Here is a 26,758-nt window from a genome sequence, read left to right on the forward strand (position 1 = left end):
TATAGAGGACACAAGTAACATCCCGGAAATAGCTGTAAATCAGGAAATGGAAGGGAGGGAGGAACTCGGGAGAATTACAATCACCACGGAAGTGGTATTGAGCAAATTGCTGGGTCTGCGGGCTGACAAATCTCCAGGTCTGGATGGGCTTCACCCTAAGGTCTTGAAAGAAGTGGCTCATGAAATAATTGATGCACTGGTTTTAATTTTCCAAAATTCCCTAGATTCGGGGAAGGTTCCATTAGATTGGAAACTAGCAAATATAACCCCTTTATTCAAAAAGAGAGACAGAAACCAGGAAAATCTAGGTCAGTTAGCCTAATTTCTGTCATAGGGAAAATGCTAGAGTAATTATTACAGATGTTATAGCAGGGCACACCTAGAAAATTTCAAGGCGATCAGGCAGTCAATGTGGTTTTGTAAAAGGGAAATCATGTTTAACCAATCTTTTGGAGAGTTCTTTGGAGGAGTCACATGTGTTATGGATAAAGGGGAACCGGTGGATGTACTGTACTTAGATTTTCAGAAGGCATTTGATAAAGTGCCACATCAAAGGTTATTGCTGAAAATAAAAGCTCATGGTGTAGGGGGTAACATATTCACATGGAGAGAAGATTGGCTAGCTAACAGGAAACAGAGAGTTGGCATAAATGGGCCTTTTTCTGGTTGGCAGGATGTGACGAGTGGTGTGCCACAGGGATCAGTGCTGGGGCCTCAACTTCTAACAATTTATACAAATGACAAATGGATGAAGGGTCCCAAAGAAAGGTTGCTAAATTTGCTGACGACACAAAGATAGGTTGGAAAGTAAATTGTGAAGAGGACGTAAGGAAGCTACAAAGTGACATAGGTTAAACAAGATCTTGCAAATGGAGTATAATGTGGGCAAATGTGAAACCGTTCATTTTGGCAGGAAAAATAAAAAGGAAGCTTATTATCTGAATGGTGAGAGATTGAGAAGCTCTGAGATTCAGAGGAATCTGGGTGTCCTAGTACATGAATCAAATCACAAAAGGTTGGTATTCAGGTACAGCAGGTAATAGAATGTTATCCTCCTTCCATCATCAGCATAATGGCAGAAGTGTGTACTATATCTATGATGCACCTCAGCAGCTCACCAAGGCTCCTTCGACAGCAACTTCTAAACCCATGACCACCACCACCACCTAGAAGAACAACACAGAAGACCCATGGGAGCATCTCCACATACAAGTTTCCCTCCAAGCCATATGTCACTGTTCCTTCACTGTCGCTGGGTCAAAAACCGAAATTCCTCCCTAACAGCACTGTGGGTGTACTTACACCACATGGACTGTAGTGGTTCAAGAAGGCATTTCACCACCACCTCCTCAAGGGCAATTAGGAATGGGCAATACATACTGGCCTTGCCAGTAACATTCACATCCCATGAAGAAATAAACAAATCCAAGGGTGGAATTGCTCCAGCTTTGCACTAAGTGTGGTAGCGGCATGAAAAAAGACGAAATGTCTCAAAACAATGCCAGCCGCAATGGTGCATTTTCACGCTGTTTTGTCCACTTTCCATCTCATTAATTATGCAGCCACAGGAAACACACCATCTTGCTGGCTGGCGGCCTCTGGATCACCCGCCATGCTGTTACCTCACCATTTCCTCACTCCAGGTACCATATCTAAACTGTAGCCGCACACAATTCTCAATTCTTGCAGCCTAGGGCTGCTCCAGTGAAAATATGGCCCTGAAAGCCAAGAAGAGTTTAGTGACCTGTCACTGGAATGCCTTTTGGTGGCCCCAGGCCCCGCTCTGGCCTCAGGAGGTCTAACAATCTTACCACCCTGGCTTGGAGACGGTGGCAGTAATGGTCAGTGTAAACGCTGCACAGAAGAAGTTTGCCATCCAGTGCAGAAAGAAGATTAATGGTCTCATCTGTGCCGCAAGGGTAAGGCAACCATCTCATCGCTCTAAACTCTCACACTCACAAGCCCATCACACATATATATCTCACTCACGGCCAGCTCGAGGGACATCACCACTCACTCTCTCACACACAGCCCCACATCTCCATCGGGCCTCATCTCCTCTGGAGACTGCCTCCTCAGCCCTTACCATCTTGAGGCCACTTGCACAGAACAACATGTGCCCCCACACACACCCTGGGATATCCCCCCCTTCCCCATTAATGCCCTCACTCTGCAGCCTGTTCCCTTGCCTGAGGCCACTTCTCCCCCTTCCCCAAGCAAGCCCTAGCCCTGCAGCTGTTGAAAAGCCACTCCCACCTTACGGCTGGTCTGGTAGGTAGAGACCTGCCCGTGAGCTGCCCTAAAAGTGAAGTGGTGCTGCTTGTGAAGGTTGGTACTGGTGTTGTTCTGTTGTTGCAAACAAGCCTCAAAGTCTGGAACAAAGTGCTGTGCGCCAGGTGCACATCACATATGTACAGTTGTGATTGCAGGTTGATGTGCTCGGTTGATCCAGCGTGAGTTGATGATTCCGGTCAGCAGCGCTTCTAATGAGATGCTAAAGTATTAAAATTAGTTTCCCCATGTGTGCGGTGGTGGGAAACGCAGCCCGACATTGATGGGTGGACTGGACAATCGCAAATTGGTTTCACAACGGCGTAAAACTCATTTTTGGCCTTCTCACCATATTGTCTCTTCACGCCCACCATGACGCGCGCCGCCAATGGCACCTGGCGATTCCACCCTATATCATTAATTGAGTAATTTAAATTATCTCAACTTAGATTTAATTTGATACCTAAATTTATTGCTGCCCCAAAAGTAGAAAGTACTAGGGGCATATCCTCAATGTGTCCTTTATTGAACATTTCACAACATATAGCGCACAGAGAAAATTTTTCCTCACCCTGTCGCATTTTGTGTGAATAAACTTTCACCTGCAGCAAGCTCCACCTGAGGATTGGTCATTTCCCATTAATGTTTTAATTCAGCACTGTATAACTAAGATTGGCTTTGGAACTAAGTAGCACAGGAACAATGTTCGAATTATATTAAATATTCTGTGTTCAAACAGAAATGTGAAATTATATGCACTATTCCTGGTTCAGGGCAAATATCCCCATCGCTTGACCCTAGAGTTGGCCTCGTGTGAAGTTCACATGTTTTCCAGTGTAAATATAAGAATAATGATATATAACCGAAATCTGAAATAAACACTCTTAATGCTAGAAGTGTTATGCAGGTCACCTAACATTTGAAAACGCTTTGAAGCCTCAGATAGAACGATTCATCAGAACAGATAAAGCTGGACCGGCAATGTCTGTTTATTAAACTCATCAATACTGTTACGGACAGGAGCGGTTTAATTTAGAACAGCCCTGATTTCTCCACCCACTTCGCATCCGTAAATGGAAAGGTGTTTTTGATATCTGATTTCCCCCTTTTATAAGTGGTAATGCATGTTCCCCAATCCTTCGATTTGCAGTGATCTAATCCTGTATTAATAACCCCATAGCAAACTCAAGATAAGGTAAAATAAGAGAGTTGGTTTATTTTTACACACACACAAAACACGGGAAGAGGTTTCACAAAGTCTGCACCTTTTTGTATTCCTGCAAGAAAAGAGGGATAAGGGAAAGAAAGGGGTCAGGGCAGAGACCACGATATAAATAAAATTATGGTTTCATGTAAGTCCAGAATCCAGTAAGTTAATGTCTAATGAAGGTTCTTTCGAGTGGCTTTGTTTGGCAGAATTCCTGGTCTTGATCCTAGGAACTTGGTTGCAGGTTGAGTCCATTGAAGATGCAACAAAGCATTCTTGTATCCTGGAAATTCTTTCTCTCTGTAGGCGAAATACAGGGCTCTTTCTGGAAATCAGACTTGGAAAGAGATGGAGGTCGAGGGCAGGCTGTTAGCTTGGAGTCCAGTTCACTTTGGAGGTTAAACCATAACAGAATATAAAATTCAAAATCTGTATAATTAAAGGAATTCAAACAGCTCAAGTCTCAGTCATGTGACAGGGTGGTTTTGGGTCAAGCTATCCATTTAGTGAGTCTTCTTGCTAAAACCCATTTTGTTTTGAGCAGGTAACTGTAGAACCATTAGCACAATGTTGGAGATGAGTAATCACAAATATCTCTGCCTTTGTCCATAGCTGGCTAGTGCAGACATGGCGTCTGCTAATCCATTGCATTGGCTTGACTGGATTGTTTATATAATGCAAGGAGTGTTACATTTCAGGAGTTTGATATGTTATCCCTTGTTCATGGTTAAAATGTTCAGAAGCTTTCAGAATCACCATCATGTGGTCAGTGGTGACTAATTTATCAGTCCAACCATTTTTCCATTTAAAAAATAATAATTTTATAAAGTAGCCAGGCTGACTTAGATATGTATAATTTTTTTCCTAGCTATCTCCTGGATGGGACAACACCAAAAGATCCTCATCTTTTAAGAGTTTCAAGAGTTAAAGAGTTAAACTTTCAAGAGTTAAATATTCTAAATATTTTTCACAAGGAGACAGCAAATGTTTGAACAGTCAATGAATTTTAAAATGCAAGGCAAAAGTGTAAATTATTGTAGGATATATAAAGGTCACCTGAGTGGGGCACTGGAAAAGGAATTGGATATGCAAACAAAGTCATTCAGACATAACTCTAAAACAATGAAATGTGTGAATGGCAATTAATGGGAAAGTATAGTGAGAAAATCAAGGACAGTGCTAAGGCCTATCAACTGTAACAATTTTAGATCTTAGTGAGGGTGAAATTTAACACCTGCCAGGGGACACAGAACAGATGATTGAGGAAAGGTCATCCATTATACACCTGGTCTCATCAGTCTTTCATCCTGCCTCTCCCTCAAGATGAAAGCATGCACAAGGATGTACAAATTGGTCTATCTGATTGAGTTGTCACTACTTTTAAAACAATATTCAGTAACAACAGCTCACATTTATATAGCACCTTTAACTGAGTAAAAATGTCTCAGATCCACTGGTCTGCACTAGAGGCTGTGTTTGGCTACAGTAGAGAATTTCAGTTGGAGATTGTTGACTGAGAGAGTTTTACGATTTAAAACAACAAGAGGAGAACTGGGATTTTTACAGTTTAAAACAGCAAGAGGAGAGCCAGGAGTTTTACAGTTTAAAACACTGAGAGGAAAGCCAGGATTTTCGCAGTTTAAAACAGCAAGAGGGGGGCCGGGTGTTTCATTGTTTATAACAGCGAGAGGGTAGCCGGGAGCACACACAGAGCAGACCTGTGTGAGAAGGCTAGTGGCAGCAGGAGATAAAAACCAGCAGAAGAGAGCCCCTTCAACCTGTTTCTACCTGTCAGAGCCAGTGTGTGACATTACAGGAAAACAGATAGGTGATTGGTGGGTATCTCTTCTGTGTCTCTTTTGATTGGCCAAATGGATTAAATCAGGAGACGTTATTACAGCTGAAGAGTACAGTTAAGAAACTCATTTTTAAAATATTTAACATCCAAATAAATTAATTAAATGAATAGAGATGCTGGGCAGGCAATGTATTGCAGCTGTAGCATGTGGGAGCTGGTGGGCCCCGGTCTGATCCATGGTGACCACATCTATGGCAAGTGTTGGCTGCTTGAGGAACTTCGGCTCAGAATTGATGAGCTGGAGTCTGGGCTGCAGACACTGCAACACATCAGGGATGGGGAGAGTTACCTAGATACTGTGTTTAGGAGTCAGTCACACCCCTCAGATTAATTACAACAAATTTGGTCCGTGGTCAGGCACAGGAGGGTGTAACTGCGAGTGAGGCCGGTATGAGGATCCAGAATTTAGCTTTGGCGGAGCTTCACCAGTGCCCTTCTCCAATAGGTACGAGGTTCTTGCTCCTGGTGTGGACAAGGGCACAGACTGGAGTGAGTATGAGTGAACTGACCACAGCACCATGGTACAGAGCACCATTCAAGTGGAGAAGAAAAGAGAAATGTAGCAGTAATAGAGGATAGCATAGTTAGGGGAATAGATACTGTTCTCTGCAGCAAGTCCCGACAGACAGTCCCGAAGGTTGTGTTGCCTACCTGGTGCCAAGGTTAAGGGCATCTTGTCTGGGCTGGAGAGTAACTTGGAGTGGAAGTGGAAGGATCCAGTTGTAGGTATCAACAACATAGTTAGGACTAGGAAAAGGGTTCTGCTGAGGGACTACGAGCAGCTCGGGGATAAATTTAAAAGCAGAACCACAAAGATTCTCCAGATTACTACTTGAGCCACGTGCAAATTGGCATAGGGTAAATAAAATTGCAGAGGTAAATGCATGACTCAAAGATTGGTGTGGGAGAAATAGATTCTGATTCATGGGGCACTGACACCAGTACTGGGGAAGGAGAGAGCTATTGCATTGGAACGGGTTCATTTGAACCATGCTGGGACCAGTGTCCTGGCAAATTGTATAACTAGGGTTTTAGATAGGACTTTAAACTAATTAGTCAGGGGGAGGGTTCAATTGAAGGGAAGTTTAGAAAATCAAAAATAAATGAGAGAGCGGAGATGCAGGGCAGTGAAGAAGTGAATGATAATAAAAGCGTGATGGGAAGGGGCAGAAAATATAAGCAGAAGAGTGCAGCAGAAATTAGAACCAGAATGAGTAGTAATGGTAAAAAGTCAAAGCTTAAGGCTCTTTATCTGGATGCAAGCAGCATTTGTAACAAGATAGATGAGTTGACGGCACAAATAGAAATAAATGGATATGACTTGATAGCTATTACAACGATGTGGTTGCAGGGTGACCAAGACTCAATATTCAAGGCTATTCGATGTTCCGGAAAAATAGGCAAAAAGGAAAAGGAGGTGGGGTAGCTTTCTTAATAAAGGAAGATATCAGTGCAGTGGTGAGTAGTGATATAGGTGCAACAGATCATGATGTGGAATCAGTTTGGGAGGAAATAATAAATAGCAAGGGGAAGAAGTCACTGGTGGAAGTCATCCATAGGCTCTCGAAGAGTTGCCTCACTGTAAGACAAAGTATAAATTGGGAAATAATGGAGGTGTGTAAGAAGGGTGCTACAATTGTCATGGATGATGTTAACCTGCATATTGACTGGACAAATCGGATTGGCAGGGGTAACATGGAAGACAAATTTGTAGAGTGCATCAGGGATTGTTTCTTAGAGAAATACATTGCAGAACCTACTCAGGAACAGGCTATTTTAGATCTAGTAATGTGTAATGAGGTAGGATTAATAAGAGATCTCGTAATTAAAGATCCTCTAGGGGGTAGCAGTCACAACATGGTAGAATTTCAAATTCAGTTTGAGGGCGAACAACTCAGGTCTCAAACCAGTGTCCTCAACTTAAATAAGGGCATTTACAGAGATATGAAGAAAGAATTGTCTAAAGCAGGGTGGGAAAATAGACTAAGGGGGAGGTCAGTGGATGAGCGCTGGCAGACATTTAAGCAAATATTTCATAAAGATCCGCAAAACTTTATCCCAGTCAAAAAGAGGGACTCGATGAGAAGCATGAACCACCTGTGGTTAATAAAGGTGGTCAAGGAAAGTATCCAATCAAAAACTAAGGCATATAAAGTGGCAAAATGTAGTGGTAGGCCAGCGGATTGGGATTTTTTTAGGAACCAGCAGTGAATGACTAAAAAGCTAATAAAGAGAGAGAAAATTGATTGTGAAAGCAAATTGGCAAGCAGTATAAAAACAGACAGCAAGAGCTTCTATGGGTATATAAAAAGAAAGAGAGTAGCTAAAGTGAGTGTGGGACCCTTGGAGGATGGGACTGGAGAATTGATAATGGGGAATAGGGAAATGGCAGATAATTTAAACAAATGTTTTGCATCGGTCTTCACAGTGGAGGACACTATAAACATTCCAAAGATATCAGATAGGCAAAGAGGTAATGGGAGGGAAGATCTTGTAACATTCTCTATCATGAGGGACAAAGTATTTGACAAAGTAATGGGACTAAAGCCAGACAAGACGCCAGGACCTGATGGCCTGTATCCAAGGGTTTTAAAGCAAGTGGCTGCAGATATAGTGGAGGCATTGGTCGAAATATTCCACAACTCACTTGGTTCCAGGAGGCTCTCAGTAGATTGGAAAACCACTAATGTTCAACCCCTGTTCAAGAAGGGAGGCAAAAAGCAGGAAACTATAGGCCAGTCAGCCTAACATCTGTCATTGGGAAAATGCTAGAGTCCATTATTAAGGAACAAATAGCAGGACATTTAGAAAAGCTTAACGCAATCAAACAGAGTCAACATGGTTTTGTGAAAAGGGAAATCATGTTTGACAAATTTGTTAGAGTTCTTTGAGGATATAATAAGCAGAGTTGATAAAGGGGAATTTGTAGATGTAGTGTATTTGGATTTCCAGAAGGCATTCAATACTGTGCCACATAAAAGGTTATTGCACAAGATAAGAGTTCACAGTATTGGGAGTAATGTATTAGCATGGATTAAGGATTGATTAATATACAGAAGACAGAGAGTCAGAACTAATGGGTCCTTTTCAGGTTGGAAAGACAAAACTAGTGGAGTGCCACAAGGATCGGTCCTAGAACCTCAATTATTTACTATCTATATTAATGACTTGGAGGAGGGGGCAGAGTGGAATGTATCCAAATTTGTTGATGATACAAAAATAGGTGGGAGGGCATGTTGTGATGAGGACGTAAGGAACCTGCAAGGGGATATTGATAGGTTGAGTGAGTGGGCAAAAACTTGGCAGATGGAATTTAATGAAGGAAAGTGTGAGGCCATGCACTTTGGTAGGAAAAATCAAAAGACAGGCTATTAATGGAGAGAGACTCCAAAGCAGTACAGCACAGAGGGATCTGGGTGTTCTTGTGCATGAAACACAAAAAGTTAGCATGTAGGTGCAGCAAATAATTAAGAAGGCAAATAGAGTTTTGGCCTGTATTGCTAGGGGGTTTGAGTTTAAAAATAGAGAAGACTTGTTACAACTGTACAGAGTGTAGGCGAGGCCACACCTGGAGCACTGTGTACAGTTTTGGCCCCGTATTTAAGAAAATATATATTGGCATGGGAGGCAGTTCAAAAGACATTCATTAGGCTGATTCCTGGGATGAAGGAGCTGACTTATCAAGAACGGCTAAACAGGTTAGGCTTTTATTCATTAGTATTTAAAAGAATGACGGGTGACCTTATTGCAACATACAAGATTCTGAGGGGGCTTGACAGGGTAGATGTTGAGGAGATGTTTACAGTAGTGGGGTAATCTCGAACTAGGGGATATAGTTACAGAATAAGGGAATGATCATTTAAAACTGAGATTCGAAGGATTATTCTCTCAGTGGATAGTGAATGTCCGGAATTCTCTACCTCAGAGAGTTATGGAGGCTAGATCACTGAGAGTATTTAAAGAGGAGTTAGGTAGATTTTTAAAAAGTCAGGGAGTTGAGGGCTATGCGGAGCCGGCATTAAAGAGGAGTTGAGGCCTGGGGCAGATCAGCCATGATCTTATTGAATGGTGGGGCAGGCTTGAGGGGCCGATTGGCCTACTCCTACTCCTATTTCTTATATTCTTATGTTCTTATTAGGTGTGTTACAGGAGCATTATCAGATATAAGTTGACACCATTTCACATAAACAGGTATTAGGACAGGTGACTGGAAGCTTGATCAAAGAAATAAGTTCTTAAAAGTGACATAAAGGAGGAGAAAAGGGTGGAGAGGCAGAAGAATTAGGGAGGGAATTCCAAGGAGAAGGGCCTATGGAATGATAATTGGAGGGGGCGGATTTTCATCACTCCACATTGGAAGCCATGCCTTCAGCCATCCAGGCCCCATGCTGTGGAATTCCCACACCAAACTGCCCCTCTCTCTACAAATGCAAAATACTACAGATGCTGTAAATCTGAAATAAAAACAGAAAATGCTGGAAACACTCAGCAGATCACGCAGAAAATCTGGAGAAAGAAAAACAGGGTTAATGTTTCAATTTGATTAGCTTTTATTAGATGATCAGATCAGCTTACTCAATTCACTTCACATAATATCAAGAAATGTCTGAACACACTGGATACAACAACAGCTTTAGGTCCTGGCAACATCCCGGCCAGCCTCTGACCACCTCTATCAAGAGAGAATCTAACCATATCCCCTTGGCATTCAATGGTACTAAAATCCCTGAAACCCCCCCACTATCAATATCCTGGGAGTTACCTTTGACCAGAAATTGAACTGAACTTGCCACATAAACACTGTAGCTATGAGAACAGGTCAGAGGCTAGGAATCCTGAGATAAACAACTCATCACCTGACACCCCAATCTCCCTAACTACAAGGCACAAGCCAGGAGAGTGATGGATGCAACTCCAATACTCAAGAATCTCAACACCATGCAGAACAAAGCATCCTATTTGATCCATATACCATCCACCAACCTAAAAATTCACTCCCTCCACTACAAAAATACAGTGGTTGCTGTGTGTACTATATATAAGATGCACTGTAGCAACTAACCGAGGGTCCTTCGACAGCACCTTCAAAACCCCTGACCTCTACCATTTAGAAGGCCAAGGGCAACAGAAGCATGAGAATACCATTACTCGCATGTCCCCATCCAAGCCATACACCACCCTGCCTTGGAACAGTGCCTTCACTGTTGTTGGGTCAAAATCCTGGAACTCTCTTCCTAACAGCACTGTGGGTGTACATACACCACATGGACTGCAGCGGTTCAAGGAGCTGGCTCACCACCACCTTCGCAAGGACAGTTAAGGATGGGCAACAAATGCTGACCTTGCCAGTCATGTCCACATCCCATGAAATATATATTTTTAAAAAAGTCAGAAGCAGGGATATTTACTGATGATTGGACATTGTTAATTTCCTTTCACAATTCCTCAGATAAGGAAACAATTTGTGCTTGTATGCAGCAAGATCTGGACCTTTGAGTTTGGGCTGATAAATGGCAAGTGACATTCGTGACACACAAGTGCCAGGCAATGACCATCTCTAACAAGAGACAATCTAACTGTTTTCTCTTGGCATTCTTTGGCATTACCGTTGCTGAATCCCCAACCATCAACATCCTAAGGAGTTACCATTGAACAGAAACTTATCTAGACCAGAGACATAGGGCAGGTTTTTCCGGTTGGCGAGCTGGGGGGTGGGGCCCGGATGGGGCCTACTCACTGACGCGTAAAATGACTCGGGGATACGTCAGGCGTGCATCCTGATGCCAGTCGTAGATTTTCGGTTCGGCGGGCGCGCAACTGATTCAGCTCCGTGCCCGCTGAACTGTCAACGGCCTGTTAAGGCCATTAAAAAACTAATTAACCTCATTGATGGACCTGCCCAGCCAACCTTAAGGTAGGCGGGCAGGCCGGGAGCCCTGGTGGGCCTTGGAAAAAGCATGAAACCTCATCTACGGGCGGGATGAGATTTCATGAGGGTTTTTAAGCTTTTAAGAAAGGTTTCAGCAAAACTTATGGACATGCCCCAACTCATGTGACAGTGTCACATGAGGGGACATGGCAGGGAAAAATTTTAAACATGTTGATTAAAAGTTTTAAATCAGAGCCAATCTCCCTGAAGCATGCACAAAAGAGCGCACATCCAGCTGAGGGAATACCCCCCCGCCACCTGCACAGGGAGCACATAGTGCTTCCTGATGGGCGTCACGCTGGGTGGGCCTTAATTGGCCCACCTACTTAAAATAGCTGCTCCTCCCCACAACCGACCGGGGGCGCCAATCAGAAGGCCGCCCGCCGGCGCCCACTCCCACACTTCCCCCCCAACGGGGGGGAAAATGTTGTCCATATATACGGTGAAGACAAGAGCACACCAAAGGTTGGTTATACTGCGATGTGAAACTCCGCTCCTGTCTCCTCAAAGCCTGTCCACAATCTAACTGGCACAGGTCAGGAGTATGATGGAATACTCTTCACTTTTCTGGGTGAGTGTGGCTCCCACAATGCTCAAGAAGTTCAACAGCATCCAGGGCAAAGCAGTCTGCTTGATTGTCACTCCATCCTCCACCTTAAAAATTCACTCCCTCCACCGCCAGCACACCACGCCTGCTGTGTACGATGTATTCGATGCACTGCAGAAACCCACCAAAGCTCCTTTGACAGCGCCTTCCAAATCCGTGACCTCTCACACAAGAAGAACAAAAGCAGCAGGTGCACGGGGACACCATAAGATTTCCTCTAAGTCACACACCATCCTGACTTGGAACAATATCACCATTTCTTCATTGTTGCAGGGTAAAAACCCTGGAACTCCTTTCCTAACAGCACTGTGCCAACACCACACGGACTGCAGCGGTTCAAGAAGGCAGCTCAGCACCACCTTCTCAAAGGTAGTTAGTGGTAGAAAGTAAATGCTGGTCTTGCCAGCTATGCCCATGCCATGACTGAATAAAAAGAAGAAAAAAAGATCAGGTTTGTTATTTTACAATCTATTAACCTCATTGCATTGCTGATGAGAAACTCCTGTCAAGGTGACAACAACTCCAGTGAGAGAAGAGTTCAGAAGGAACACAAAACCTCTGTAAATTATTTTTGAGAAAATTTGTTCCTCACTTAATCCCACTTCTTGCTCTTGGTAATGAGATTTTACCTTTACGTTTATAAGATTGGATCTTTTCAACAGCCTGGCTGAACCTAATCTCCAGCATTCTTATTGCACTATGGAGGCCACACACATGAGTAGATTCCCCTTCCCTGAGTACAACAACACAAATGGAATTTACTGTAATGGTTTTCAGTTTGCCTTTCTTTGCTGTGGTACAATTTATACTGATGGCAGCTTTTGTCTTTTCAGATTTGAATTGAGACCAACACCAAGCATGTTTTAATTCTAACTAATTACAGGTGTAATAGTTACATTCTGTTTCATTTCTACCCCTTTCAGTAAAAATCATGGACTAGAAATAAACAGGTGTAAAACAGAATTCAACACAGAATCAGAATATTGCCAGCAGGATTTGTGGCCATGCAGAAATATAACTTATATTTTGTTTGCAATGACTAGAGGAGCTCCTCATTCAGGCTATCTATGAAGTTGGTTAATAGTTTTGAACAATCTGGGTCTTTGAGGTAGCTAATTCAGCGACATACTCCCATTGACGTTTCTGCTAATACATTGGCTGAGAATGGTGTCTGTCAGGTTTTCCACAATGCCATGAGGAATATCTCCTACCGGAGTATTGGGTTCTCTTTCAGTAATATTGAGTGGGGAATTCTTCCACGTATAACACTAGAGTCTGCTTCTTTCTGTTTTTCCTATTTGTTCTTAGAAAATAAGCATCGCTGGTCAGGCCACCATTTATTGCCTTTGAGCAGGCGGTGATGAGTTGCCTACAACTGAGTGGCGTGTTACACCATTTTCAGAGGGCAGTTAAGAGTTAATCACATTGCTGTGGATCTGAGGCCACATGTAGGACAGATTGGGTAAGGACGGCAGATTTCCTTCTTTAAAGACATTAGTGTACCATGTAGTTTTTATAACAATCCAGTATTTTCATGATTATTGTCAATTAGACTATCCCAGATTTATTAATTAATTTAATTGAAATTCCTCTGGCTGCAGTGGTGGGATTTTAACTCACGCTTCCCAATCATTAGTCAGGCCTATGGATTACTAGTTCAGTAACATTACTACGAGTCTACTGTATCCTCAAAATAATATATTGGCATCATCGTTTTACAAATAGCCCAAGTTGGACAATTCATGAAAGAATTGACCAATTTCAACAATTTCATATGCACTCAATTAGAAAAAAAAAATGTACCTAAGCCTGAAATATGTGACCTGCTGAGTTTTTACAGTTTTTCAGTTTTAGTTTTCTATCCAGCTCCACCGGCCCCACGCCGGTTAAACAGTATAAATTTCATCACATTTCCGCTTCTCTTCAGCTCTGAAGAAGGGTCATATGGACTCGAAACATTGGACAGAATCTTCGGCTCGGCAAGCAGGGTGGGGCCCACTTACCAAAGGGTTAAATGACGCGCGGTAACGTCACGCGTGTGACTCGACGGCATTGCACGTCATTCTGATTTTCAGTTCGGCGGGTGCGCACCAGGTTCAGCTGCACATCCGCCAAACTGTCAAAGGCCTATTAAGGCCATTTAAAATCTGGTTAAACCACTTAACATAGCCCAGACGGCCTTCGCATTTTTCATGAAACCTAATCCATGGGCGGGATGAGGTTTCATGAATGATTTATAAGTGAAATTAAGATTTTCATTAAAATTCATGGACATGTCCCAGCTCATGTGACACTTTCACATGAGGGGACATGTCCTAATATATTTTTTCTTTATTAAAGTTTTTGAAACTCAAATTGATCTCCCTGAGGCAGCTCTGTGCCTCAGGGAGATTTCTGTGCTCTCTCACGCGCATGCGCGAAAGAGCGCAGGCCCCGACTCAGCCTACTCCCCCCACAGGGAGTGCTCAGCGCTCCTGGGTGCACGTCACGCTGGGTGGGCCTCAATTGGCCCACCCACGTAAAATGGCGGCGCGCAGCCGATCGCACCCGCTCCCGCCCAACCCCCCCCCACCCCCACCTGCCTGACAGGGAGAAAATTCTCCCCATTAACTCTGTTTCTCTCTCCACAGATGCTGCTAGACTGGCTGAGCTTTTCCAGTGTTTTCTGTTTTTGTGCCTGAGATATTTTTTTTTTAATTGATATGAACTTCAAAGACCATTGCCTAAATTATTTTACTATTTTGCTATTCCATGTATTTTGAAATAAAATGCTTGGAAATACCTGTAAGGTCTCCTATCCCTTCATAATGGATTCAACGTAACTAAAAATGTTTGACTTAACATCCTAAGCAGCCCCACACACCAATTCCAACCCCAACCTCAACACTGTATTACAGCTTTTCACAGAATCACGGAGTTGTTACAGCACAGAAGGAGGCTATTCGGCCCATCATGTCTGCACCGGTTCTCCAAATGAGCATTATGATTTAGTGCCATTCTCCTGCCTTTTCCCTGTGCCCCTGCACATTGTTTCTATTCAAATAATCATCCAATGTTCTCTTGAATGCCTCAATTAAACTCACAGCTCAAAAGGAGAGCTCAAAGCAATTGTTTGGGAGATACAACGACTGACCCAATTGTTGATTCATGTCAGTGTCTGCTGAAAACCAACTTCAGCCAAGACACAGCCCCTTAGGACTGCCCTGAGAAAAGCATTATATTTTTCCCATCTGTTTTCTGCACTCTCTCTAATGCCTTCACATCTTTCTTATAGTGTGGTGCCCAGAATCCATCTGAGGCTGAACCAGTGTTTTATACAAGTTTAACATTGCTCTTGTACTCCATGTCACTATTGATCAGGTCTAGGATACTGTCTGCTTTATTAATCGCTCTCTCAACCTGTTCTGCCACCTTCAATGACTCATGCATATATGTACCCAAATTTGCTGATGATAAAAAGATAGGTGGGAATGCATGTCGTGAGGAGGATACAAAAAGTCTGCAATGGGATAGAGGTAGGTTAAATGAGTTATCAAAAATTTGGCTGATGAAATATAATGTGGGAAAGTGTGTCCAGTTTGGCAGGAAGAATAGAAAAGCACAATATTATTTGAATGGAAAGAGATTGCAGGATGCTGTGGTACAGAGGGTTCTGAGTGCCCTTGCACATGAATCACAGAAGTTAGCATACAGATATAGAAAGTAATTAGGAAAGCAAATGGTATGTTGGCCTTTATTGCAAGGGGGAATTGAATATAAAAGGTCATGTTACAGCTGTACAGTGCATTGATGAAACCACATCTACAGTACTGTATACAGTTTTAGTCTCCTTAACTAAAGAGGAACATACTTGCATTGGAAACAGTTCAGTGAAGGTTCACCAGGCTGATTCCTGGGATGAAGGAGTTGTCTTATGAGGAAGGGTTGAGCAGGTTGTGGCTATACTCATTGGAGTTTAGAAGGATTTAAGTTGATCTTATTCAAACATATCAGATTCTGAGGGGCCTTGACAGGGTAAATGCCGAGAGGATGTTTCCCCTCAAGGTGGAATCTAGAACGTGGGGGCACAGTTTCAAAATAAGACCATAAGACCATAAGACGTAGGAGTAGAAGTCGGCCATTTGGCTCTTTGAGTCTGCTCTGCCATTCAATGAGATCATGGCTGATCTGATAATCCTCAACTCCACTTCCCTGCCTTGTCCCCATAACCCTTGATTCCTTTACTGATTAAAAATCTGTCTATCTCAGCCTTGAATATTCTTAATGACTCAGCCTTTACAAAGAATTCCACAGATTGACTACCCTCTGATAGAAGAAACTCCTCCTCATCTCTGTCTTAAGTGGGTGGCCCCTTACTCTGAGATTATGCCCTCTGGTCCTAGACTCTCCCACAAGGGGAAACAACCTCTCAGCATCTACCCTGTTAAGCCCCCTTAGAATCTTATATGTTTCAATAAGGTCGCCTCTCATTCTTCTAAATTGCAATGAGTACAGGCCCAATCCACTCAACCTCTCCCCATAAGAAAATCCCTCCATACCCGGGATCAACCTAGCGAACCTTCTCTGTACTGCCTCCAATGCCAATACATATTTCCTTAGATAAGGGGGCCAAAAGTGCTCACAGTTTTTTTGGTGTGCATCTAACTAGTGCATTGTATAGTTTTAGCAAGGCTTCCATATTTTTATAACACATTCCCTTTGAAATAAAGGCCAACATTCCATTTGCCTTCCCTATTACCTGCTGAACCTGTATGCTAGTTTGTTGTGATTCATGCACAAGGGCCCCCAAACCCCTCTGTGCTGCAGATTTCTGCAGTCTTTCTCCATTTAAATAATATTCAACTCCTCTATTCTTCCTGCCAAAGTACATAATGTCACATTTTCCCATATTATATTCCATCTGCCAAGTTGTTGCCCACTCACTTAACCTGTCCATAACCCTCTGTAGACACTTTGTGTCATCCTCACCACTTGACTTCCTATCTATTTTTGAGATAAGAGGTCTAATAAGAGGTCTTCCATTTACTAAAGAGATGAGAAGAAATTTCTTCTCTCAGAGGGTAGTTGGTGTTTAGACTACTCTTCCCTAGTGAGCAATGAAGGCTGGGTCATTGAATATATTTAAGGCTGAGTTAGGCAGCATTTTGATCTACAAGGGAGTCAAGGATTGTAGATGTTGGGCAGGAAAGTGGATTTCAGGCCAAAATCAAGTCAGCTGTGGTCTTATTGAATGTAGAGCATGCTCGAGTGGCCAAATGGCCTACTCCTGCTCCTATTTCTTGTGATCTTATGATTCTTATGTTCTTACACAGAGAAGCGTGAAGTGATAAATTTTGGTAGAAGAATCAGGAGATGCAAAATAAAATAAACGGCACAATGTTAAAGGGGATGCAGGAACAGAAAGGCCTGTGGGTATATGTGCACAAGTGATTGAATGTGGCAGAGCAGGTTGAGAAAGTGGCTAATAAGGCACATGGGATACTGGGCTTTGTAAATAGAGGCATAGAGTACAAAAGCAAGGAAGTTATGATGAAACTCTGGTTTTGTTTCAACTGGAGTATTGTGCCCAATTCTAGGCATCACACTCTAGTAAGGATGTGAAGGCTTTAGAGAGGGTGCAGAAAAGCTTTCTGAGAATGGTTCTAGGATGAGGACTTTATGTGGATAGATTGGAGAAGCTTGGTTTATTTTCCTTAAAGAAAAGCTTGAAAGGGGATTTGATAGAGATGTGCAAAATCAAGAGGTGTCTAAACGGAGTAAATAGAGAGAAACTATCCCACTGGTGAAAGATTCGAGAATCAGGGGGCACCGGTTTAAAGTGATTAGCAAAAGATCCAATGGCAATATGAGGAAAAACGATTTTTATGCAGCTTGGATCGGGAAAGCACTCCTTGATGATGGAAGCAGATACAATCAGGGCTTTTAAAAGGGAATCGGATAAGCACCTAAAGAGAACAAGTGGGGGACTGGGACAAGCTGAGTTCACCTTGCAGAGAGTTGACATGGACACAATTGACCGAAAGGCCTCCTTCTGTTCTGTGGCCATTTATAAATCTATTATAAGAGGTATATAAGTTGTTAATGGCATTTAAGGCAAGTCTAAGTGCTTCTCTGCATAATAAGTAATTGTTCCCTCCAAGTCACACACCATCCTGCCATTATTTCACTGCTGCTGGGTTAAAATCCTGAGCAAGGAGGATAAGGGCAGCAGGTGCACGGGAACACCACAACCCGCAAGTTGCCCTCAAGTCACACCCATCCTGACTTGGAAATATATTGCTGTTCCTTCATTGTCTCTGGGTCAAAATCTTGAAACTTTCTCCCCAGCAGCAATGTGGGCATACTTGAACCACATGGACTGCAATAGTTCAAGAAGGTTGCTCAACACCACCTTCTCAAGGGCAATTAATGATGACCAATAAATGCTGGCCTTGCCAGCAATGTCCACACCCTGTGAATGAATAAAAAATAATGCAACAGAAGAGTTTCCTTCTGCCTGTGTGTGTGAGATGCAGTACCAAGCTTCTCAAGTATAATAAACTTAACGCATTTTATAGTTTTCAAGGCCTGATGTGCATTGAAAGAAAGATTTGAGGATTTTGTTAATGCTCTTAAGATATGCTTCATATCACTCAACAAATGCGATCATATTTGTTTGATAATGTGCTATCGACAGGCAGGTGCATCAATGGGCAGTGATAAAGAGCTGCCTTCATACAAACTAGAAAAGGCTTGAAGCGTAAACACATAAATCACAGATACAGCTTTGACACATCGGACTGAGACAGTGCAGGCTGCAGTCAGTGGGCTTTGATAAAGTGTTGCTGGATTTTTAAATCATATTATTCCTAGTTAACAACAACCAATTTCATGGCCCTTGCTTAAAATGGCCATACCTAAGCAAATATCCTATCCTGAATATAATTTATTTGCTTCTAAAAATGCACGTCAGGTTAAAGGACCCTACTTTGTATAAACAAACGGAGATAAATAGATAGGTATTTTGATTGACCAATCTCTTTGTCAATTTATCAGTTTTTTTGTTTATCAGACAAATGGGTGTATAACCGGCAATACACAATTAAATCTGAATCCATTATGAGAAATTCTCTGAGTATAATAGGTTCGGGATCATAAGATGTTGTGACATACATTAAACATTTTAAAGGCTGATATAGTATTACAGCACTAAGTATGCCCAGTGTCAGTAGCTATATGCTTATTGCACATGGAGATGCAAACAACTTCTCCCATTTGTTTTTTTTATTCTTTAATAGGATGCAGGCATCACTGGCAAGGCCAGCATTTGTTGACCACCCCTAACTGCCCTTGAACTGAGGGGTTGCTGAACCATTTTAGCAGGCAGTTAACCACATTGCTGTGGATCTGGAGTCACATGTCAGCCAGACCACACAAGGATGGCTGATTTCTTTCCCTATGGAGACATTAGTGAACTGGTTGGGTTTTTACAACAACTGATGATAGCTTCATAGTCATCATTACTGAAATTAGCTTTTAATTCCAGATTCATTAATTGAATTTAAATTCCTCCAGTTGCTATGCTGGGATTTGAACCCATATCTTCATGGCATTAGATTGGGGCTCTGAATTACTAGTCAAGTGATATTACCACTATGCCACCATATTCCCCTCTGTGCATATGCAATAGCAGTGTTCGGAGTAGCATTTCAGTTAGAGCATAGAGGCAGCTTTAACTGTGCAAAAGAGCATAAACACCACCAAATAACAGCATGAAGCAGCCTGCTCTCAAACACTGCTTTGCACAAGATGGAAAACAGCTGAACTCTTGCCTCATTACAAAGTCAAATCCCCCAATATTTAGGAGTAGGTGTGGAGGATGTAGAGGAGTGGAGTCGCAGGGTGAACACAGGAATTCTGGAGATGCAAAGCTCAAGCCCCTAAATTCATATTTCTTTTTTATTCCATTTTCTGCCTGGTAGGCAGACTGATCAGAAGGCTGGCCAGCTGCCAGGGATGATAGCTCTTGGAAGGAGGCAGCAGCTGACAAACTGTAGGGAACTAGAAAACATAGGAGTTTCACTGGGAGTGGGGTGGGGTGATTGTTGGTCAGAGTGGCAACTGAGAAGGAGGGAGGATGGGAAAATGTCACATGTTGTTAGGAATAGTGGAGGTGGCAAGGGGAACATAAGAACATAAGAACTAGGAGCAGGAGTAGGCAATTGAGCCCCTTGAGCCTGCCCCACCATTCATTACGATCATGGCTGATCTCATTTCGGCCTCAGCCCAATTCCCCGCCCTCTCCCCATAACCTTTCAACCCATTACTAATTAAAAATCTGTCTATCTTTTCCTTAAATTTATTCAGCGCCCCGGCAACCACTGCACTCTGAGGTAATGTATTCCATAGATTCACGGCCCTTGGAGAAAAGTAATTCCTCCTCATATCTGATTTAAATCTGCCTCCCCTTAGCCTAAAACTATGGCCTCTCATTCTAGAATGCCCCACAAGGGGAAACATCCGCTCCACGTCTACTTTACCTATCCCCTTTAGCATCTTATATACCTCAATTAGGTCTCCTCTCATCCTTCTAAACTCTAGCGAGTATTGGCGTAAACCGTTCAAACTCTCCTTGTAAGACAAGCCCCACATCTCTGGAATCAATCTAGTGAATGTCCTCTGAACCGCCTCCAGTTCAACTACATCCTTCCTCAAGTAAGGGGACCAAAACTGTGCACAGTACTCCAGGTGCGGTCTCACCAATGCCTTGTACAGTTGCAACAACACTTCCCTATTTTTATACTCTATTCATTTAGCAATAAATGCCATTTGCCTTCCTTATTACCTGCTGTACCTGCATACCAGCTTTCAGCAATTCATGCATGAGGACACCCCGATCCCTCTGCACTGAAGCATTCTGAAGCTTCTCTCCATTTAAATAATAAGTCGCCTTTTTATTCTTCCGACCAAAATGGATAACCTCACACTTATCCATGTTAAAATCCATCTGCCAAATTTTGGCCCATTCTCCTAACCTGTCCATATCCATTTGTAAATTTCTTATTTCTTCATTGCAACTTACTTTCTCACCTATTTTGGTATCATCTGCAAATTTAGCTATAGTACCTTCTATCCCTGAATCCAAGTCATTAATATAGATTGTAAATAGTTGGGGCCCAAGGACCGAACCTTGTGGCACCCCACTAGTTATAGCTTGCCATCCAGAAAAAGACCCATTTATCCCGACTCTCTGCTTTCTGTTGGTTAGCCAATCCTCTATCCAAGCTAATATATTATCCCTAACTCCGTGTGATCTTATCTTGCATATTAATCTTTTGTGCAGCACCTTAACAAAGGCCTTCTGGAAGTCCAGATATACCACATCTACAAGATCCCCATTATCCACTTTGCTTGTCTCATCTTCAAAGAACTCTAGCAAATTAGTCAAACACGATTTACTCTTCATAAAACCATGCTGACTCTGATGGATTGCATTTTGACTTTCCAAATGCCCCATTACTACTTCCTTAATAATGGATTCCAACAATTTCCCAACGACAGACGTTAAACTAACTGGTCTATAGTTTCCTACTTTCTGCCTCTGCCCCTTTTTTGAATAAGGGCATTATATTAGCATTTTTCCAATCCACTGGAACCTTTCCAGAATCCAGGGAATTTTGGAATATTATAGCCAGTGCATCCACTATCTCTGCTGCCACTTCCTTTAAGATCCATCAGGTCCTGGGGACTTGTCACCCTTTAATCCCAATAGTCTTCTCAGCACTTTTTCTCTAGTGATGGTAATTGTTCCAAGTTTCTCCTTCTCGATATCCCCTGCACTGCCTGGGAAGCAGAGCTCAGCTTGACATTCAGGAGAATGGGGACCTGGAAACATTGCAGGCTTGGTGGGGATGGGGGTGGCTGCTGGGGTGGTTGGTGGGTGCTGGGTGACCGATTGTGACGGATGATTTGCTTGGGAAGTTTGGAGAAGCACTCCTACTCCTCCCAGCCCATGAGCAGTGCTCTAAAAACCAATTACCTACTGGATCTCGCAACTCCTTCCTTCGACTTTCAAGGCTCATGAACCTTGGGGAACCTATCCTGCAGCCGTTAAATTTAAATGGCTGCAAAAAAAAATCAGGAACAGGGCCTCATTTACATCTTATAATCATGGACCTGCTGCTCCAGATTGAGCTGCTGTCCTTAAAATCCCTTAAACCTGTGGTGATTAAATTGCAAATAGACGGGGTCAGGTTTCGCAAATTTTCTGATTTAGCCACACCACTCCCAACATTCACCAGTCCAGAACTCCTTCCCCACCACTGTAACTGACCTAGCTTACACCAAACCAAACCAGGCAGAGTCCTGGATTATGCCTTGATGTGCCAGAAGACTAGTTGGGGTGTCTCACTAATGTGCCCTTTGCTGAGTGGTGTAAAATCATTTCTGACAGCCATAAATTCATGAGATTTTAGGAGTGCCTGTACAGGACTAAATCCTTGTCTTCAACATATGGAATTACCTAGAAAGCCTACCAATTCTTCAGTTAATTGAGGGAGAAAACAAGCAACTAGATTTTATGATCTTCCTAGTGCTGATATCTCATGTAATACAGGCAATGCAGATAGGTCACGTGAAATCCCAGATGGGACACCTATCAGAATTATATTTCAATAAAACTGCTTAGATATCCTAACTGTAGGTCTATGGAGGACATTGCAAGGACAGCAAAGGAATGGCACAAATTACAAACAATGCTGCTTTTCGGTGTCTTGCAAGTCAACTCGGAACTTTATCAGGGTGGGACCTTCTGCCACCTGCAAATGAAACATTTCATAAAGTCAACTTGCTAGATCTTTTTTCCTCCTACAGGAATACAATTAAACTAGTCTCTGATGCCCCCATTAGCTGATGTTGGTAACGGTTCCCTCTCCTCATGTACTCCCCCCTCTCTTCAAATCTGCCATTACCACCTTTCTCCTCAAAAAAGTACAATCCTTGAACCCCCCCCCCCCCCCACCATCCTTGCAAACAGCTGGTCCATCTCCCACCAACCACACCCCCAATTCTTTGAGAACCCCCTTTCTTCTGTAAAGTTCTTGAATTTGTTGTTGCCTCTCAAATCAGTGCCCATCTTTCTCACAATGCTATGCTTAAATTGTTCCAACCATTTACTTGCCCCCGACTCTCTCCAACCAACCCCACTCACCCACTGTCCCAGTACTGAAACAGCCCTTATGAAAGTTACGAATGGCATTCTATGTGACTGAGACCATGATAAATAATTCCTCGTCACCCTTCTTGACCTGTTTGCAACTTTTGACAGGACTGACTACACCATCGTCTCTCAACACCTCTCCATCATTGTGCAGCTAGTTGCAAATGGTCTAGCCTAGTTCCTTTCTCATCTATCCATTCCAAGGCAGGGAATCATCAACCAAGGTTGCTCTCCCCACTCCAGTGCCAATACCTCTGGAGTCCCCTAAGGATCTATCCTCGGCCCCAATCTCAGATTTCATCCAATTCCTGCTCCTCAGCGGCATCATCCAAAAATAGGCAGATTCCTGTCTACACCCAACTCCACCACCCCATCACCTCTCTCAATTCCTCTGATGTTCCTGATATGTCACACGGACTGCGCACCATCCAGTGGGTGAGCAGAAATATCCTCCAACTAAAGTCATTGTCATCGGTCCCTACCCTGTATTCTGTTCCCTAGCCATTAATCCATCTCCTCTGCCTGGGTACTGCCTGAGGCTGAACCAGGCCATTCACTTTAATGTCATATCTGACTCTGAGATGAACTTCTGAACACATATTCACTGCATCAAAAAGACTACTTCAACAAGGCTATCTGCTTCAAACTCCATAACATCACCTGTCTCACCTCACTGGTTGCTGAGACCCACATCCATGTTTTTGTTATCTATAGATGCAACATTCCAAAGATTTAAACACCCCTCTAATTCTGGCCTCCTGTGGATCCTATTTAATTGTTCCACCATTGGTGGCCATGCCTTCAGCTACCTTAGCTTTAAGCTCTGGAGTTCCCTCCATAAACTTCTCCACCTGTGCACCTCTCTCTCCTTCATTTAGATCCTCCTCAAAATCTAGCTCTTTCACAAAGCATTTAGTCATCTGTCCTAACATATCTTTATGTGGCTCAGTGTCAAATTTTGTTTGATTACGCTCCTGTGAAGTACCTTGGGATGCTTTCCTACATTAAAGGGAATATATAAATGCAAGTTGTTCTTGTTGTTATGCAACCTGTATTTACACATGACCAGGAACAAATCAAGTCTGAATTTATGACGTCCATCTACAGCCTCCCAGGTGTATTTTATAAACTCAGAGTTGATTCAGATATTCAGATGATAAAGATCTTTTTGTCACACTCATCCTATATAGTTTTTCCAACTCTAATAGTAACTTCAAGCACAGTCTTGCAGAATCAGTTTAAGGTTTTTTTTTTTGCATGAGTTTAGTTGCTCCTTACTAAGTGTAATATAAAACGTTGCACAAACAATTTTATTAATCAGACCCAATGTGTGTAGTAGGAGACACAGGGCAGAATCCTGTGGAAATGACGGGAGTCTCAGCCATCAGCCGGAGAACCGGTGAGAGCCTCACATCACCTCGGGCAGAATTTCCTGCCTACTGGGTGGGCGGGCCCGACCCAATCTCCGGCGGGCGGGGAGCCATTTTAAGTGGGCGGGCCAATTAAGGCCGGCCCAGCGTGACGCCTGGCAGGAAGCTGTGCTTCCTGTGCAGGCGGGGAGGATTCCCCAAATGCGAGAGTGCACTCTTTCGCGCATGCGCACGAAAGAGCGCACATCTCCCTGAGGTTAAGTGCTGCCTTAGGAAGATCGCTGAAAGTTGTACAAACATTAAAAATAGAAAAAAAAAATCCTTAACATGTCCCCCTCATGTGACAATGTCACACAAGATGGGACATGTTAATACATTTCACAAAAACTTTATTACACTTTTTTAAACCCGACATGAAACCTCATCCCGCCAGTGGATGAGGTTTCATGTTTTTTCTATTCCCTTTCAGGGCTCCTGGCCTGCCCACCAACATTAAGGTTGGACGGGCAGGTCCTTTAATTGATTTAATGATCCTGTCAATGGCCTCAATTGGCCATTGACAGGTCAGCAGACCCGCAGCTGATGTGGCTGTGCCCCCGCCTTCCTGAAAATTTAAATGGGGCGGGATGACGTCAGGGGAACGTCATCCCGCGTCATGTTGCGTGTCGGCGAGTGGGCCCCACCCCCTGCTCACCGACGGCAAAATTCAGCCCCTCTTTTCAGGAAGACCTGCCTCATCTTGTTCCACTCAGGCACTTGTAAGGCCAGCAGTGGGCCCTCCCCCAGACTCAAGGACCCTGGTGGCAGATGTTCCGCCCACCAAGGGATACCGGCCAATCAGAGGCCAGAAGCTCTACTCAGTGGCAGTGCCACTGAGGATGCAGTGGCTGCTGGCCATATGGCACCCACCTGAGGCCTCATATCGTTACTGGATTCCAGGCCAGAGGTGAGTGATGATGGGAGGGGGGTTTGCAGTGAGTTGGGGAGGGGGGGTGTCATGGAGAAGCTGAGGAGAGGATTCAGGAGCAGGGGCAAGGTGGTGGCCTTCAGCGTACTTCCCCCACCCCCTTCCTAATGCTGGGTCCGTCGATTAGGCACCAAATGCCTTTGAACAACAGACCCCTCCCCCATCCAAGAGCCAGCAAGCAACCCCGCACATGTTTGTTTGTCATTCTCCTCACATAGTGTTCCCCGCTGCCTGCCGCTGGTTTAATACCAGCAGTGGTGGGAGCATGGCCTTAAGTGGGCATTAATTGGCAGCGAGGCGGCAAGGCCATCCATATGCCTTCTTGCCACAGACTTAATCGGAGTGGAAGCAGGAATGTGGTGGCGTTCCTACCCACCACCCTCCCACCTGATTAAATGCCCCCCTACCAACAAACTCACCATGGGGAATGATTCTGCCAACAGTGACAGTTGTGTTTATTTTATTGGCTATTATTATTTTGAAATACTTACTGCTGGATTAGAACAGTTACCTCAAGTGTGCAGTAAGAACCCAGCTGTCAACAATATTCTAAACATTCCTAGTCAATCCCGTAACTCTTGGAGGACTTGTTCTGTCTTGTTTAGTCAGCATATTTGTGTAAAATAGGTTTGACACATACTCCTTCCAACGACAATAAAATCTATATCAGTTAATGCTTCAGTGGAATTTCTCTTTCGGAGCCAACTATTTGAAGGCGGACAGTGTCCAAATTCATTGAATTTTTAAAAATGCAGGAATAGGAACTTTTAAATCAAGAAATGAAATTCATAATTTGCCAACTTCCGTATTATTGAAAAAAGACATTTTTTGTTGAAACTTTTCATCTTGCACTCATCAGGACAATCGCACGAATACCAATTCAGGGGAATCAGCAACTTTATACCATATGAGAAGAGAGTGCTGATTGGTTGACAAGTGGATTCTGATTGGTAGCGGTGTTTCCATGGAGAATGCACCAGCGAGATGGTGTGTTTCCCATTGCTCCATAATTGATGAGGCAGGAATGGGATGATACATCGTGAAAATCTGCCATTGCAGCCAATAAAATAAGCACAACTGTCACTGTTGGTGGAATCATTCCCCATGGTGAGTTTGTTGGTAGGGGGGCATTTATTATGGGTCGATTCTGCACTGTGTTTTGAGTTTTGCCCATTATGAACAGCGGAAGAGATATGCTGTTTGATACGAACCGCCAGTTTTGGGATGTATGGCCTACATACCTAGCATCACACTGGCACTGAAATTCATACACCACATTACTCATTTGTGTGATAGGCAGAATGTCTTTTTGGCTTAATGGCAGCATCCTGTTAGTGGCGAATACCACTCGT

The sequence above is a fragment of the Cetorhinus maximus genome, chromosome 1 (assembly GCF_964194155.1).
Source record: "Cetorhinus maximus chromosome 1, sCetMax3.hap1.1, whole genome shotgun sequence".
In the NCBI taxonomy this organism is placed as follows: domain Eukaryota; kingdom Metazoa; phylum Chordata; class Chondrichthyes; order Lamniformes; family Cetorhinidae; genus Cetorhinus; species Cetorhinus maximus.